This window comes from Pituophis catenifer, unplaced genomic scaffold, assembly GCF_029215685.1.
Source record: "Pituophis catenifer annectens isolate HBS135680 unplaced genomic scaffold, rPitCat1.0.hap2 SCAF_3, whole genome shotgun sequence".
In the NCBI taxonomy this organism is placed as follows: domain Eukaryota; kingdom Metazoa; phylum Chordata; class Lepidosauria; order Squamata; family Colubridae; genus Pituophis; species Pituophis catenifer.
This window is the reverse complement of record NW_027256883.1, coordinates 31,394,186-31,413,737: the sequence shown is the minus strand read 5'-3', so window position 1 is coordinate 31,413,737 and position 19,552 is coordinate 31,394,186. Positions and strand designations below refer to the sequence as shown.

Genomic DNA, 19,552 nt, shown 5'->3' with positions numbered 1-19,552 from the left:
TATCTGTTAGGTTTTCTTGGCAATAGTATGGAAGTGGTTTGTTTTTGCCTCCTTCTGGGATTTTTTTTTTTTTTTTTACTTACCAGTCTAAGGCTTCTCTTAAAATCAGATTTATAGCTTAATACTATCTGAGACAAAGAGAGCCTTGCCATAAGTACATATGTCTTGTTAGCATCCATGTTAATGTATTAAAGTGCAACATGGTGTATTACTTATAAACATCAACTGAAACATAATATAGTGACTAATTGCAGTTTAGTCCTTACCTTTATAACTATAGTAGTGACATAAAGATTAGTCTCACTGAGCTAAATGGAGCATACTATCAAGTTAATTGTATTATATGCTTGGAAACTAAAAAAATAGAATTTATTTTGGTAGTATTAAAATAGCATTACTGATTTTTGTTTTCTGAGCATAATTCAAAACATTAGTAGATAGAGTTAAGGTAGATTTTAATGGATATGGGAAATTAGAAAAGTTGCTACTCTTTGACTAGGTAATAGTTCTGCAGAACTCTGAAATTATTGCTAATGAGACAAAATGAAGCAAGCGGGATTTGAATGTAATTACTTGTTCTGTTCAAATGTTGGTACTTTTGATGGGCTTTTCAAATTATAGATCTAAATATCAATAAACACAAACACAAGTATTTGAATATTTAAGTAGCATCATATTTTATGCAATTCTTTGTTATTTCAACAAAGTCTCATGAACGTTAGGTTCAGGTATTGTACTAAGCTACACTAAGCTATAAATCATGTTGTTAAAGAACTATTGTAGCCTAGTTCAGATTTGAATCAAATTTGCAATATAAAAAGAATACGGTACTGCAAAAAGGATGAAGAAAGACAAGTACAGATACCAGTTCTTAAATATAAACTATGTTTTTTAAAGAATGATGAAAGTTGTTCAGGTGAGACAGAGAGAAAACAAAATGCAGCAGATTCAGTGGAATGACTATACTTATTTACTTCAAATATTTATGTCCTATTTTTCAGCTGATAAAGCTTCCAGAGCAAGTTTCATATCCTTAAAATAAGTCATTATTATGCTACAGCATTGTGGAATGTTTATTGCTACAGTATTCACAAGGAAGAATGAAAGGCCGTCCTTCATCAGAGCAGATGTAATCAGCTTTTATCCCTCTGTTGACATCAAAAAGAGTAAAGTTTTCACCACAATAACTGAGCTTTCTTGCAATAGCTTAGACCAGTTGGGGAGAGGGGCACTGATCATAATCTATAGCTAAAGCAGCATTAATGCCTACTATTCCATGCTTCTTTGAGATTTTTTTATTTATTTATTTATTTATTAAATGTATTTATATGCCGCCATTCTCCCAAAGGACTCAGGGCGGCGAACACAAGTTAAGAAACAAGTACAATAAAATCATAATTTAATCCAAATAATTAATTAGTAGTAAATAATAAAGCCCGGAATCAGTCTCAGCCTATTTGTTTGAAAAGCCAAGTCTTTAAGTCCCGACGGAAGGAGCGGAGATCAGGAGCCGTCCGGAGCTCAGTAGGCAATTCATTCCAGAGGGTGGGAGCACCCACAGAGAACGCCCTACCCCTGGGCACAGCAAGGTGACATTGGCTCGCTGTCGGAACCCTGAGGAGAGCGGCCCTATGTGAACGAACAGGACGGTGAGAGGCAGGCAGGAGAAGGTCATGCAAATATCCCGGACCTAAGTCATGAAGGGCCTTATAGGTGAGGACTAGCACCTTGAAGCAGACCCGGAGAACCACTGGTAACCAGTACAGCTCATGCAGGAGGGGTGTTATATGGGAGTAACGAGGGGCTCCCATAACAACCCGTGCAGCTGCATTCTGGATCAGCTGGAGTCTCCGGGTACATCTCAGGGGCAGGCCCATGTAGAGGGAATTGCAGTAATCCAAGCGGGAAGTAACCAGGGCATGAGTGACTGTGCGAAGGTCATCTCGGTCCAGGAAAGGGCGCAACTGGTGCACCAGGCGAACCTGTGCGAAGGCCCCCCTGGTCACGGCCGTTAGATGGTCTTCTAGGGATAGCCGAGCATCCAGGAGGACACCCAGGTTGCGAGCCCTATCAACGGGTGCAAGTTTTTCCCCATCTATCAAAAGTGATGGAGCCTCTGAAACCTGAGATGCCGGCATCCACAGCCACTCAGTCTTAGAGGGATTGAGTTTGAGTCTGTTTCTGCCCATCTATGCCCGTACCTTCTCCAGGCAACGGGACATCACGGAAAGGGCATCTCTGGGGTGGTCTGGGGTGGAGATGTATAATTGGGTATCATCAGCATATTGATGATATCTCACCCCAAAGCCACGAATGATCTCACCCAGTGGCTTCATATAGATGTTAAAGAGCAGGGGGGAGAGAACCGACCCCTGAGGCACCCCACAATTAAGAGGCCTTGGGGTGGATCTCTGCCCTCCCGCCCATACAAACTGAAAGCGACCCGAGAGGTAGGAGGAAAACCACCGTAAGACAGTGCCTCCCACCCCTAACCCCACAAGTCGCTGCAGTAGGATACCATGGTCGATGGTATCAAAAGCTGCTGAGAGGTCAAGTAGGACCAGGATGGAGGAACAGCCCCCATCCCGAGCCCGCCAGAGATCATTCACCAGAGCGACCAATGCCGTTTCCGTGCTGTGACCGTGTCGGAAGCCTGATTGGTATGGGTCAAGGTATTCCGTTTCCTCCAGGAATTGTGGGAGCTGTTGAGCCACCCCAGTCTCAACAACCTTTGCGATGAAGCGAAGATTGGAGCCGGGACGATAGTTATTAAGTGAATCTGGATCCAGGGAAGGCTTCTTGAGGAGAGGTCGAACCACCGCCTCCTTAAGAGAGGTGGGGAAGTTCCCCTCTCTCAACGAAGCGTTGACAATTGCCTGGATCCAGTCTCTAGTCACCTCTCTGGCAGCCGAAACCAACCAGGAGGGACAAGGGTCCAATAAGCAAGTGGAGGAACTAAGTTTGCCCACAATCCTGTCCACTTCCTTGACAGAAACAGGGTCAAACTCAATCCAGATATTATTCTCAAGACCCACCCTAGTCTCCCGATTGGATTCTGCCCAGTCAGAGTCCAATCCGATCCGGATCTGAGCGATTTTATCATGCAGAAACTGTACAAAATCCTCAGCTCTGCCCTGCAAAGGGTCTTCCCTCTCTCCCTGATTGACAAGGCCGCTGGGCAGTTTTCTGCAGATGCAATGAGGGTGGCGAAGTAGTGACGTTTCGCCGCTTCCATCGCCACTAGATAAGACCTAATATGGGTTCTTAACTGTGTTCGGTCAGATTCAGATTTAGGTCATTCTCTTCAAATAGAAATCCAAAGAAAGAGTAGAATTTTATTTAGTCCATTAATTTAACTTCTTTTAAAAGCCATCAGAAGCCAAGACATATATTGGAGCTCGAAGAGGAAAAAAAGGATAGTGGAGATGGAGATGACTTTGTACGGAGATGAATAAACTTAAACATGGTAAACAGAATGAATTAAAAATGGGTAGGGATAGGGATTAGGTGGGTTGAATGGTAGTTTTAATTATTTTTGTTGGTGGAATTGATTGGTGGGAGAAAAATATAGGGAAAAGTGAAACTTTTAAGAGCTCAAAGTAGGGTTTGATCAAAATAATTGGTTGATCAAAATAATTTGTTTTTAATTAAATTCTTTAATTTTTAATTAAAAGAGTTTATTATTTCTTAACTATTCATCTTTACAAGTCTTTTCTCCATTCTTTTTTCAAAAACTATAAATTTATGTTAAGCAATTCAGCTAACTTTCTGGTCAGTTGCTCAAATATTTTCTGAGCAAATCTGATGTAATTCCTCTCTCTATAGTTTGCTCTAGTAGTCCTCTCCTCCATTTTTGTTACTTTTCTGGTGGTTGGGTTGCTATTACATTATCCAAAAATGAAAGTGTATCAAACAAGGAAAAGAGAAAAGACAAGCTATCCCCCTTTTAATTTTTGTCTTCCAGTGTCCTTAATACTTTAGTCTCAAGTGGCATTCCGTAGTTCCAGGCAGCATCACAGTCAACATAGTTGCATAGTTATAATTAACTTCAAAGTGTTTGAAGTTATCTGTATCTTTTGTCCTTTAAATCCCCCAATTGTCTGCCCTTTTTAATAGAAAATAAAAACCAGTCCTGTGATTGGTTTTTGATTTGTTTTTTTAAATCCAATTAGTTTAAAAGCATTTTCACCCTAAAATAATTTTTTGAGATAACTGTTTCTTTACCTGTTTTAAAGTTTCTTACATCAACCCCTTGTTACGTTTTTTTGGCAAAAATGTTTAAATCTTTAAAACCTTTTTTCTTTATTCCTTTGTAATCCAGAAAGCATAATAACTCACCAAATGAAATTTTTATTCTGCCAGTCAGAACATCTCTCTTTAGCTGTAAATTATTTATATCCAAAAATGGTTAAATAATGAGGCTTATGTGAGCTTTTATATTCATATAAAATGCATTGTGGTTGTGAGTTTGATTGAAATCCTTTGACTCCCAACTCATGATGCAACCACAAAAGCCTCAGTTCCTCCAGTTTACTTACAAGGAGCAGTTGTCCAGAGTGCAAGCAGGCAATCTCATAATCTTTCCTCTTCATTGTCTGCTACTGATCTGATTGCAATGCCATCCCATTCCTTCAACATCTAGTTTGCCATGAATCCTCACCAGAAACTTGATGGATAGTAATTGATTAAGAAGATCAAACAAAGATGGAGCTTATGAAATTTTGTGCAATAAAGATGTCAGTGTTCAAGTTAATTTAGAAGGTGGTCATTACTTATAAGAATTGCTAATACTAGAAGATGAAGTGTCAGACCCAAACCCAGAGATGAGATAGCAAGAGCCAATTAAATTCAATCCACTATTAGTTTACACCTAATGGATAGAATACTCAGCATACTTAACCCACTAGTATTAATTCAGAAGTAAAACACACTGCTAGAATAATCTAAAAAGAAACATGAAGTAATTTATCTCTTCCTTAATTTTCAGAGTCAACTAGTCAACAAGATAGTCCACAAGGCAAGAAACGTCCCTAGTATATCTATTTTATCTTGGACACTTAAGCCAAAGCATAATCTATAGTTTCTTTCAACTTGAGCTTGACTCTTAAAGACATCATAAACATCTCCATGTATTGTTATCAGATAAAGCCAGTTTTTTTCAAGCAAAAAAGAACTTAAAATTATTTTTTAAAAGTTCTTAATTATTTTTGTCTTTCATAAAAAATGAAGAAAGGTCTACTGATATTGGATAGCCAGTTTAATCAGTAAATTAGTGGTTTAACTTTCAGAAACCTACCAGGACTATTTGACCTGGTCATTTTAAAAACTATACATTTTAATCAAATGTATATGTAAAATGAAACTTTTAAGTATTCTCCAAAGATATGCATGTCACATATTCTTCTTTCTGGAAACATTGTTGCACAGAACAAAAACAAAGTATTAAATACAAATCCTGACTAAAAATGCTACTAAACTAAAAAAAATCTGGTTTGACTAGCAAATATATGATTAAATATTTTTCATCAGTACAAAACAATTATCTAGATACACCAACACCTTGATAGTTATTTGTTCTAGAAATTCTAATTGGAAGAACAAAGTAACATATCAAGTCATGAAAGCATACTGAAACAGTCAAATCTTTATTTCTTCATGAAAACTCAGTAGCGTGAGAACTGAACCAATCTCTGAAGGAAAGCTTTTCTTGATATGTTAGGCCATATAAATTCGATTAAATACATTATGAAGCATAGATCCTGCAGATGACATTCCATAAGACAAGGAATGCAAAAATCAGAACAATCCTGATCGACATGCAGATAGAGTTAGCAGCCCTGAACATGCCCAGGTCCTAAACTATGAAGGGCTTTAAAGATAACAACTAGCCAGTAATCGGTGCAGTTCTGGGACCAATCGTGTTAAATGCTGGTGAATCAATTATATTTATTCAGTCAGTCAGTCAATCAATCATTTTCTATAGCCACCTATCTCAATCAATAACTCTGGGTAGCCTACAAAAAAAAAAAATACAACTAAAAATGCTAGAAACATTAAAAAAAAAAAACAATAGAATCAAGATAGCTTTATTACAAACTGATCTAGTCTTCACCACCACCAGCAGACAGCCCAGAACCTTGAAAGTCTACCATCTGGGGCTTACAGTTGAGTCTAAGAAACTGGAACATGCACAGGAATTACTGTACTTTTCACACTATAAGACGCACTTCCCTCCCTAAAAAGTGGGTGGAAATGTCTGTGTGTCTTATAGAGTAAATACTACGGTGGGGGGAGGGGGGTTGGTGTGCAGGGGTGAACCGTTCACTGCTGCTGGGGAATTCTGGAGCCTTCGCTGCTGAGCAGCTGATTGGTGGTTGGATTGGCTTCCCGGAATATTGCCGATCGGCTGTTCCAGGTGACGGGGATCGCCACCACCGCTGCCTATCACTGGTGGTTGGCGACAGCAATCCCCATTGCCTAGAACAGCTGATTGGTGGTATTCTGGGAGGCTGTTTCAACCGCCAATCAGCTGCTCAGCAGCAAAGGCTCCAGCGTTCCTTGCCGGTGGCAGCAGCTCAGGTCAGTTGATGGATGGTGGGCACAACGGAGTGGAGCCCTGATGAGCCACATGCTGGGGCAGCGATAACATGCTGAAGCTGACCAGGCTGTTTGCTGTTTGCTGCAAGAATGCTAGCCAGATGAATACCAGATGGATGCTGGGAGGCAGAAGGAGATTTTTTTTTCTACTTTTCCTCCTCTAAAGCTACTGTGTGTCTTATGGTCCGGTGTGTTTTATAGTGCAAAAAATATAGTAGTACCTGTGGCTCAGTCCTCATGAACAACACATTTCTCAACTCTTGCCATATTTTCCTTTATTCATCACTATTGGGATCTTATAGCCAGCTCCCATTTCTTCTGAGCTATCCCCTCTTCCCTGTTGATAACCGTACTCTTTCCTAACTGTGGCTCCCAACGAAATTACTCAGTGAGGAGAATGTGAAGAGAAAAGGTTCGTGAGGCCCTCCAGTGTTAGATCTCAGCACCAGAAGGAACTCTCCCTCAACTCCAGCTCCATTCACATTCAATCTACCCCACTCCAGGACTGGTCTCTTTCATTGGCCAGTTTGGGGGCAAGGCTGCCAACACATACACACACACACACACACACACACACACACACACACACACACCCTGTATCCCTGACTCTCACACAGACAGAAGGGTGCCGAACACTGACTTCTAAATTCTCAGCAACAAGTCCTGCATTAATATCCCAGTATACTCGGCAACTACATCTACCTCAGGGGTTGTTAATGAATTATGATTCAGAAACTGAACAACTCAAATATTACATAATTTGACAACAATATGCAACAATAGAAATATCAATGAAAGATAAATATTAAATTTACCATGACTATACAACTTAACAACAGCTTATATATTTAGTATATTATTCCAACTTTTGATTGTTAAAATGGATAACGCATATTCAAAAACTGTTGGGATATTTAATAACCAGATTGCATCAAATGGCATCACTCAGTCAGTGATTTTGAAATATGATTTGTCACAGAATGAAACAAATTTTAAACACTGTCTTTATGTTCTTATTAGCTGTTCTTCCATTAAGAATCACTAAGCTTTATGTTCCTACAAACTAAACTTTAGTTACTTTATATATGATACCTGTTGCCAGGAAATTTATGATTCCCCCTGGAAATTACACTGAATCTCTTCATTACAGGGCCTGCAAATTAAGCTGTTAAAAATGGTATCAGCTATGATCTGAAGTAGTATTTTGTTAGTGTGTAAAATTAAGACTTATTCAATATAGATAGTCCTGTCAACTTTCCTATGGCTCTTCTGTGCTCCCCCCAATCCATCTGTGCTCTGTAGTGCCTGTCCACAGCAACGCCTGCACTCCTTGCGTGAAACTCCCATCCTTTTCTGTTTAATGAACTATGCAACCTAATTATTGTTACAACAACAATTAGGATTGCTATTGCTAAGTGATGCAAATATGTGCCCTAATATGTGATATGTGATGGCAATGCCAGCCTAAATAAAGTCCTACATGTACTGTAGTTAACATACTCTGTTTTTTATCTTTGATATTGGTGCATAGACTGAATTCTTACAATCTTTTAGCCATCGTATCCAGATTTGCTGGGAAAGTTGATTAGAATCTCTACAGATTCTTCTGTTGTTTGTCTTATTTCTACAGCTATTCTATCACTTCCTAAATATTCTAATACTGTAACTACCAGACTGCTGATCTAACTTCATGTGATGAAATGTGCTCCTGCAAAAGCAATGGGAGAAACTTTTGCCAACAGAGCTTTCCCAGAAAGTGGTTCAGATTAAGAGACTGTGCAGTCCCAAAATGGGTGAGGGAGAAGGGAAAAGGTTCAGGGTAGCCACATCCTAGAAGCTCTCAGGATATAGCGAATAAGTAAGAAGGCTATACCTTTAGTTTAAATCTTACTATTTGACCCTAAAATCTTTATCTCTCATCTAAGAGCTGTGATGCCTTCTTGTTTTTAGTAAATGATATTCTTTCATTTTGCTTCATATATTACTTATATGAACCATGAAACTAAGACCAAATTCTAATACAATCCTGATGAATTATATCTAAGATGACCGGCCTTTTCCTGCCTGCCTGTTCTTTGGAACATTGCTGTTGCAACTAAAATAGAAACCCTAGGAATAAAAGGATCATAACTTTGGCCAGTGGGAGAAATGGAATAATTGACTAAATTATTGGACTAAATAACTGTTGATCTGACAAACAAGTTGCCTCTTAGATGATCACTTGCTAAAATATCTTTTTGGTATTGGAAGATTTAAGATAAATTATTATGCAAAGCAGTTTAGGGATATTTGAGTCTTTGAGGCAGAGCACAGGGTAGCAAAGGCATTTATTTTCAATCTCAATAACTACTTTACCATTGCTGTTTCTTTGTCACTGGTTGTATATATACAGTCTTTGTAGTACATAATTTTCCAAGGACTATTTTTAAAAAACAAACAACAGAATTACTTCTATGATACCCAATTTTACCTAAAACTGCACAGTCCAATTGGTCTGCCCAATTGGTCCACTGATTTAACATTCTTAACTACATTATTTGGTATATACCGTGTTTTCCCGAAAATAAGACCTATCCCAAAAATAAATCCTAGCTTGATTTTTATAATATAAGCCTTAACCCCAAAATAAGCCCTAATTAAGACTCTGCCCACTCTGTTGCACCTGGTTGCATGAGGTGGGGCAAAGTGCATGGGTAAAATGAAGCTAGGGTGCGGATGGGGGAGGGTGGAACTGCCCTGCACCTGCTTTAGGATAGTTGCAGTGAGGTATCCCAAGCCCCAACACATGCCTCGCCTTGCTAACCCACTTCTTCTGCGGCCGCTTGCGTGCGTTGCCGTCGGCCTCCATTTCACCATCAGCAGTCTCCAGGAAAGGCCTCTGCAGCCGAAAAATGAGCTCCAGATTGATGCACATGTCACTCCCACCTCTGTTTTGCTATCAGAGGCCTTTGGAAAGGCCTCTGCAGCTGAGAAATATGCTATGTTTCTTGTTTTAACAGAAATTACACCTTTTGCAAATGAAAGTTTGCATTTTGCTGAAGTACAAAATGAAAGGCTTTATATTGAGGCCAGCCATCTTTGAGACTCATAAAGAAAAGGGAAGAAAACACAAGCATTACACAGAAGGCTCTCCATGAAGGTCAGCAGAATGGGACCTCTAGGTGTCAGGCTCACTGGGTAGATCACAGCAGAATGATCCTACTATAATACTTAGAAACACACTTTATTTATGAGAAAACATTTCCACCGTTTAGTGCATAGTTTTGAAACATTTTGGCTTCAAACCTTTAGTTGAAGAGGAATTGTCTTGGATTGCATATAACATATACAGTATAATTAATATATATAAAATCATATAATGTGTATAGTTTACAATCTTGTGGGGCTGCATTACTAGCTGTCCAGGATTGTGATCTTAGGGTTGCAGATTAGGCATATTTGATTTTGTGGATTCATAAATTTATGAAAAAAGGGCAACATTGTAGATAGATGAACACTGAGATCTGTGACTTGAGATCTGCTCTTTGTTAATTGTGTATATGAGAAAGCATGTATAAAAAGTCTGTGGATAGCAAAGGCCATCTGTATTAATAGTATAGGCATAAAAGAACTCAGTGAGAAGAAAAAAAATGGAAAAAAAAAGATTGAGTCTATATTGGATGAAGAATAATCATAGTGGGACAAGCTGGGAAGCAATTATAAGACCAAGCGGAGGAGCCACAACTGAGACAAGAAATTGGTACCTCAAGCTTGTTAAGGATGTGTGTCAGAAAGACAAAACTCAGAAGACGATAAGGCTGGCAAGGAATTTAAAATGTAGCATGAGTTTGGATATAGTTGTGACTGTTCTAATATGTCTGATGTACAGTAAAAGGGGCTATTGTTGCATTGTGTAGTGGAAGTGGAGGAATAATGACAGAATATGGAGAAAGCAGAACTGATTGGCATTTTCTATGTAATTGAGGAATGAAGTGGGAGAACCTAGTCAAGGATTAATTTTAAAAAATCCTTCAGGGAACTCTTCTATCTAGGAGAAATTATTAGTGGTTCTCCATTTTTTTAAGAATGTGAGGGAAGCTGAAACCTAGAAACATGCTTTTCTTAATGACTTTTGTAATACCTATATCTCCCTAATATTAAATACCTGGAAAATTGTAGAAGTTTGAAATTTCTAAAGCTATTTTGAAAGATGATGGTGATATGCTGTTGTTGGTTATTGCTTTTACAATTAATATTTTTCTGCAATTTTATATGTTTTTATGTTTTTTTTAAATAAGTTAATCATCAGGAATCTTTGTTACTTGCAATGGCATGCAAAACAGAAAAAATTCCTAGAGAGCTGTTGAGATGCTGGAAGACTGGAAAAAGCTAACATTTAAAAAAGTGGAAGACTTATAAAGTGACACTGCATATGAGAAAGAATTAGGGCTTCTGGGAGCTATCAACTGAATATGAGCAAACAGTGTGATGTAACAAAGTGACCAATATAATTTTAACAAAATCAATCACTGAAGTAACAGTGCTAGTATAGTCAACAGTGGTCAGACTACACATGGACATCTATGTCAGTTGCTGAGTACCTCACATTAAAATGGACATAGAGATCCAGTAAATATAGACCAGAACTACTTGGATGTAAGGAGTAGAAAGCATTATGAAGAATGGTTATATCAGCTGGGCATATTTAACTTGTGAAAAGTAAGATGGAGAGAGAATGCTGTAGTGATTTGCAAATATCAGAAAGTTGTCATGTGGAAGAGAGGATGGGTGGACTTGTTCTTTTTTAAAAAAGAGCAGGATGATGAACATGTTGAAATAGAACATGTTGAAATAGAATCATTCAACATTAGGAGGAATTTTCTGATGGTAAGAATAATTGAACAATAAAACAATTTATCTAGAATGGTAGTGAACAACTTCCTTTGTTGGAGATTTTCTATAAACGTTGGATAGTCAGTCACCTGTTGTGAATGGCTTAGTGGATACGTGCACTGATCAGGATTTAGGTTGGTTTAAATAAATAACATCTTTTCCAACTTGTATACAAGTTGCAGGAGGTTTGTTTTCCTCTGAGACTTCCAAATTCTTGTGGGAGGTGGTGATTGTGTGCTTTTGTCTGGCAAGGTACATTATATCTGTATTGACATTCTGCTATCTAGAAAAATGATAAAGAGAATGTTCTTTCTTTGTCTTAATGTGGTATAATGAGCTTAATGGTTAATTATCTGTGAATAGGGTTTTGATAGTTCATTGGCTTTCCCTTCCTGTGTTAAACTTGTGTTTTCAGCTGAAATTTATAACACTGTAGACATTTCTATAATATCAACTACAAAACCTTAGTTTGAAATTAAATCAGTTTATACATTCTTCAATACTTACAGTTTCCAAAATGTATCATTCCAGAATGGAATATTAGGATCAGTTTGGTTTGAAATGGTGTGATTTTTGTTGTTTTGATACTTGAACTATGGTTTGAGATCTAGAATGAAAAAAAAAAAGGAAAATAAGTAATCAAGCTGCTGTTACTATGGATCTGCACTATGCTCTGATATTTCAGTATGAAAAATAGTATTAAGTGAAAGAGATGAATGGTAGAGGGGACAAACCACCCAGACCAGGATATTGAAGGTGAGCTAACATCCACACTTTTAAACTATTTTGATAGTTTGGGTTATAGTTTATATGTAACATTTATTAACATTTACTTTTTCACTAATACGGATTATTAATCTAAATATGGAATATCATTTTACTTCTTATACCTTTTACATTATAAGACCCTAAGGGCAGGAACTGTTGTTTCTAATTATAAAAGCTGCTCTGAAAGCTTTTCAGCTGAAGAATTGAGTATAAATACTTTAAAAATAAATCAATAGTTTATTTTTATCTTAGCTAATATTAACAATAAATAACTGCTTGCATTCCAGAATGTCAGCTGTTTTTCAATTGATTATTATTCAGTAACATATTTAAATTATTACCTTAGCACCAAATTATTTTTAGTTCTAACTTATACAATTTTTTACCATTACAGTTTTTCTAAATATTTAGCAACATTTTTCTATATTTTAACTAATAGTTACATACCACTATCATATATGATTCTAATTCAGTTTAAGAGAGCAAAAAGTAAAATGTTTTATTTGCTTTTAATTTGAGAATAAGAGGACATGATTGTAGAAATATAGTACAGGTATTCCTTGACATGTCTACAATGATGCCTGCCTATTAGGATCTTACTTTGTGACAATTGTAAAATGACTTGGGTCATGTGACTGACTCAATTTTATGTTTTTTTGCAATGGTCATTAAGTCAATGTGGCAGACTGTAAGTGAGCCAATGGTTTGGTAAGTGTTTTGTTGAAAGCTGGAACGAAGCGCTGTCTTTTGACAAAAACAGCATAAAATGAAGTCATGTGACTGTGGGATATTGCAAATGGCTGTAAATGAGGCTGTTGCCGAGTGCCCCAAATGCAATCATTTGACTGCAGAGGGGACCTGATTGTTGGAACTTTGGATCCGGGTTGCAAGTCCCTTTTTCAAGTCATCAGGACTTTGAATGATTGTAAGTCAAGGACTTACAACCTCTCTGTTTTTGTTTGAGATAAATTGGTTAGCATACATTTCATACAGATTTTTTGTTGTTGTTAATGATAAAGCAAAATCAGAGAAGGCCAAGTTCTCGTACCAGTCTAGTCAACAGTTACAGGAAATCTACTAGGTGAACATTGGAAAGACAAACATAAAAATATCTTTTCAGGAACCCTGGTAACAGTGATCAAATATTATTCTTTATGTATAACTTTATTGCTGTCAGTGACCAGTTACATGACAACAAGACACAAAACACTAAAAAGCATATTTTTATTTATATACCTAACCCCTTTCTATATAAAGCAGTGGTGGCAGTAAAAAAAAAAATCAGTTGTTCAAGTCTGTTTTCAACTGGTTTCTTAAATATTACATATGCACAATCTGATAATGTAAAGCAAACAAAAGTCATTCTCAGAGGACATATTAACAGATAAAGTTATGAAGGCAGAGAACAAGTTATTATTGAAAGGGCATTGATGGAACATGTTGGCTAGAATCTCAGGTTCCTCTAAAACACAGCCAAATTCACAGTGCAAAAGTAGTCTTGTCTACCTTCCCTGCAGCATTGCAAAGGACAAAGTAGGCATAAGAGAGAGTTCTGTAGTATGTTGGACTATTAACATTGAATAAGTGACTTACTGGTTTGCTATTTATATTCCACCTGCCTAAATTTCCTAGATCACATCAATCTGTCTGAAAGGCTGTTTATAATACCCCTGCCTGATTGTGGTATGTTCTTAACAGAAAGCAAACGTTTTCTGATATGATAGGGTAGAGGACCTGAAATGATTAGCTGGAATCAGATATTAATTGTATTGAAGATGTGTAGGAAAGAAGACTTTCAGATTGTGATTCATTTTACTTAGTACAAGAAAATCACTTTAAGAGCTATTAGAGTTGATTCTGCTGTGTAAAAGAATTGTGCTGATAGATTATCTCCAATTTAGTTTTATGTTTTCCACAGGTTTATGATTATATCTAATGTCTTCATAAGCACATGATCTCTATAACTTTTTCATTAATTGGAAGCAATAGGTAAATGACAGATGTCAACATTATAAGAATAAGTTCTCTTTATTTAGTTTTTCAATGGGTGGAAAATAGACATCTTTTAGGTCATATTACGCAGAAATATTGAAAATTCAAAAGAGTTCACAAATTTTAACAACTTGTATATTTGAGAGATGTTAAGGTGCTGATTTGTGTAAACTGTGTGTTCTAATTCAGCCTGAGGCATGAAAGCCAGCTGGTGAGCTTGGGCCAGTTTCAACCCAATTTACCTCACAGGATTCTTGTTGTGGGGAAAATAGGAAGAGTAAAGAGTATTGGGCATGTTTATCATGTTGAATTATTTATAAAAATAATAAAGACAGGATATAAATAAATAAATTTTGAAATAGTACTATCTATGTAATAGTGCTTATTTATTAATTAAATTTACAGTTTAATCAGTTAAATTAAAGTTACAATTTTCTTTCAAGAACTAAAGGTGGTTTTCATGGGAATCATTTTAATTTCTTATCCCCACAACAACAAACTTATGAGATGAGTTGGGTTGAAAGAGAATGGTTGACAAAAGTCATCCAATGAGTTTCTGTGGTTAAGGATAGACTTAAAACTGAGTCTCCCTATTGATAAATCAATTTCCTAACCATGACATCTTACATGCTCTTTAAGCAGTGGTGAAATCCAAATATTTTTACTACTGGTTCTGTGGGCGTGGCTTGGTTGGCATGGCATCACATGGTGGACGTGGCAGGGGAAGGATACTGCAAAATCTCCATTCCCACCCCACTCTGGGGTCAGCCAGAGGTGGTATTTGCCGGTTCTCCCAACTACTCAAAATTTCCGCTACCGGTTCTTTGAACTGCTCAAAATTTCTGCTACCAATTCTCCAGAACCTGTCAGAACCGGCTGGATTTCACCCCTGTTTTTAAGTGTTTTGTTACAGACATGAATTTATTGGGCCTACTAACAACTAAAAATATGAAAGCAGTAGTAACTATTTTGCAGACGTGATTAAAAGTATTGATACCTTCATTTTTTCACAATTTACCATGAAATAAATTGAAACAAACAGATAAATGGCCTCCACCATTCTTTGTTCTATAGTGCAGACACTTTGCTTTTGAGGCATGAGTTAACATATTCTTGTAAATAAAACAAATTAAAATGAAATGGACATAATTATTTTCATCCTTAGATATTAAACTGTTATTGTATTTTAATGATCTCTGAAGCAGACTATTCACTTTAATTATTGTCATATTCAGTCTCATAATTAATCACTCAGCCAATTTGGGGAAAAGTACTCAGATATTTGTATCATTGTGTGCAGCACAGTAAGCATGACAAAAGAAAGAAAAGCAGAGATTTGACTGAGGAGGAAAGGAAAAAGGTAACAGCCAAGCATGGTAAAGATTACAAAAGGTCTTCAAAGAACTTCATGTTCTTGTGACCATGAATGTCAATGTTATCAAGAAGCTTAAGATCCCTGGAACCATAGACAACCTCCCTGGATATGGCCACAAGATAAAAATTGACTATGGATTGAACAGGAGGAAAGTTTGAATGGTAGAGAAAGAATCAAGGAAAATTGCAAAACACATCCTGGCTGATCTGCAAGATCAAGTTACAACAATATCATGTTACACTGTCAAACACTGTCTGACTGAAAGTGGTGTCCACTGTACAAGATCCTACTTCTTAAAGATTGGCACGAAACAGCCAAATTGCAGTTTGCCAAAATGCATGTTTACAAGGCATAGATTTTTATGACAATGTCTTTTGGACAATTTAAACAAAATTAGAGGTTTCTTGTAAGTTACAGCAGCTGTATGTTCACAAAAAAAAAAATGCTTTTTAAATAACACCAACTCTACCGTGAAACATGAACCTTCATAAAGTTATGGGATTAATGAATAAATGAAATCAGAAAATTATCAAGACATCATGGTGTTAAACTATAATGCCCAGTGTTAGAACGCTCTGCCTTAGCTCATGGGTCTCTAACAGAATAATGGCCCAAAACATTTCAGAGAGAACCAGAGAATGGTTGGAAAGCAAACATTGGGCTGTTCAGAAGGAGCCTGCTTTAACTTCTCACCTGAATCCAATTGAACATTTATGAAAGGAGTTGAAAGTCACAGTTGAGAAGAGCCTATGAAACCTAAAACAATTGGAGTAATATTTCAAGAAGAGTGGCACAGATTGCCAATTGAGAAATATAAAATCTTATTCAGAAGTACACTCATTGCAGTTATTGCCTCAAAATGATATGCTATGAAATCTTAGCTTAAGGATACCAATAATTATGCCCATACTATTTAAATTTGTTTTATTATTTACAAGGATATGTTAAGTCATACAACAAAATCAACGTGTCTTCTCTGTAACACTTCTGTATTGAATAAAGATTAATGGATGCCATTTGCTTTTGTAAGTTTCAATTTACTTCATGACATTGCAATAATTTTTTGGAAAACATGGAGGTGTACCAATAGTTTTGGCCACATCTCAGAGGTGAAATCCAATTTTTTTTTTACTACTAGTTCTGTGGGCGTGGCTTGGTGGGCGTGACTTAGTGGGCGTGGCAGGGGAAGGATACTGCAAAATCCCCATTCCCTCCCCACTCCTGGGGGAAAGATACTGCAAAATCTCCATTCCCCCCTAACTCCAGAGGTAGGATACTGCAAAATCCCCATTCCCTCCGCACTCCTGGGGGAAGGATATTGCAAAATCTCCATTCCCACCCCACTCTGGGACCAGCCAGAAGTTGCTTTTGCCGGTTCTCCGAACTACTCAAAATTTCCGCTACCGGTTCTCCAGAACCTGTCAGAATCTGCTGGATTTCACCCAGTGGTGGGATTCAATTTTTTTAACAACCGGTTCTATGGGCATGGCTTAGTTGGGGGTGTGGCTTGGTGGTCATGGGACCAGGTGGGCGTGGCTAGCTGGTCAAGTGACCGGTGGGCGTGGCTATCTGCATAGGGACTACAGAGGGCTGAAAAAAGTCAAAAATAATTTTTTCAGCCCTCTGAGTAGTCCATATGCATAAAAGGATACAGCAATAGAGAGGGATGAAGGAAGGGAAGGGAAATTAGAGCAGGAGTGAGGGTAAGAGAGGGAGGAAGAGAGGAGGAGAAGGAGAAAGGAAGAGGAAGTAGGGAGAAGAAGAAGAGGGGGGGAAGAGAAAGTAAGAAGGAAAGAAAAGACAGAGGTGGTAGGTTTGAGGAGAAAGATTGCTGTACAATAAAAAAGATGAAAGGGAAGAAAGCCAACCCCAAACAAATATAAAGATATTAAGATAAAGAATGAATTGTTAAACTTTAAAGAATAAAAGAGAACAAATATGAATAAATAACAATAATTAGAAACACACATACAAACATACAATGTATTTTCTTTGAACAGAGTATTTGGCCGGTTCACAAATTTAAACTGTGTTTAGTCATTTCAATTAAATTTACAATTTCTATATTTCCTTTTTGCCATATTCATTCCTCATCTATTTTTGTAAAAAACCAATATTACCCTTCATCCTCATCTCTAATCTTAATCAAATTCAATTTTTCCCTTCTATTCTATATTATACCCCTTCCGATTGTCATCTATTTTTATATCCATCCTTACATTGGTTAATTATGTAATATTACAGTTGTTTAATATAAATTCAACATTTTAATATAAATCAATTAGTTATATAACTACCTTTTTTGTATATTAATCAATATGAACATGAATATTCCAATTATTTCCATGCAATCCAATTTCTTACAAATCAATTATATTTACCAATAATAATAAATAATTTCCCCCATATATTCCTCCAAACCACAACTTAACCATTTCTGCTTTCAACACAATATACAATTAATAGTATCTCAATTATTACAATTCCCTAGTTAAATAGAGCATTTTTTCTTTTGTGTTTTAAAATCTTGAAATCTCCTCTTTTTCCCTAAATTTCCCTGTCAACCCCCCCGTACGTTGTTTCACCCAAAAGGAAAAGATAACGCAAATGCCAGTTCCTGTGTGCATGAAGTCTTTAATCCAATCAGGTCACAACGGTAGCGGTAGGTGACATCAGTGCGCTGTGCACAAAGTCGGCGTTGGGAGCGGCTGCCTCCCAGCGCCTTTTAAACATTCGCGCCGTCAAAGTACACGCCCTTCCGGGTCGGGTGGCCACAGCGCATGCGCCATGGCACCGCAGGAGCGGAGGGCGTTAGAGTATCAGCCCTATCCCGGCCGCAGGGGTGACCAACCGCCTGAGTGCCTGAAGCCAACACCCCCCTTCACCACCGTGATTGTGCATCGCTGCCCAAGCCCCCCCCACTCATGCCGCTGATTAGCTAGCGAGCCCGGCTGCGAGTCCAGGAGAGGAGGTCAGGATCGCTGCTACCCGACGAGGTGTCGAGGGCTCTCGACATTCCCATTGTTTGCACCTACCTTTTTTGGTGAGGAAAAAGAAAAGAAATCTGCCTGCCTAATTTTCCGGGAGCCGATCTAATCAAGGGCTAATTAGCCTATGCTGAAGCTCTGCGGGCCAATAAAATTACAAAAAAACACTGAACCGTTCGTTAAATTGCTGGCTCTCCTGCCCCTCGCCTGCCACTATTTATTGGCAATAAATAGTGATGCGGAGGGACGGGGCAAGGGGCGGGGCGAGCCAGCAATTTAACAAATGGTTCGGCCGAACCCCCTAGAACTGGCAGAATCCCACCACTGATTTCACCCCTGCCACAGCTGTATAGGTAATTCCTGATTTAGGACTAATTAACCCTGGAATTATGGTCATACAGCATTGTAGCATTGTAGCATGTATTTTTTGCCAAAAACTAGAAGTGAAGTGAAAAATTCAAAAATTGGGGTCATGTGATTGTGGGACCTGTAAATGGCCGTAAATGTCAGTCAGTTGCCAAGTGTCCAAAATGCAATCATGTGAATGCACGTGGGCATTTGAACTTTAAAAACAGGTCATGAGTAGCTCTGGGGAGGTCCAGTGGTGGGATTCAGCCGGTTCTGTCTGGTTCAGGTGAACCGGTAGTGCTAACTGTGGTAGGCCCCGCCCACCCAACTGGAAGTAATGGCGTCCTATTTAGCCACATTTTGGAGGCTGTGCTTGCGAGCAAAGAGCACGTGCGGCAGGCTGAGCATGTGCGGAAGATTGCACGTGTGCTCACATTTGTGAATCAGTAGGGAAGGTAAGTGAATCCTATCTCTGGGGAGGTCCATTGTAACTTTGAATGGTTGCTTAAGTGATAAAGACGTGAAGTATCAGATTAGAATTACTATTTATTTTCTTAAAAATAAAACATAAACACAAATAAAAATAAACATTTTTGACAATAATTTCAAAAAA

General features: G+C 37.8%; 1 protein-coding gene across 2 annotated transcripts in view; it reads left to right on the top strand.

The window, feature by feature from the left end:
• Window positions 1–19,552, top strand: part of WWP1 (WW domain containing E3 ubiquitin protein ligase 1) — a 58,393-nt gene that overhangs the window by 2,201 nt on the left and 36,640 nt on the right. The window lies entirely within an intron of this gene.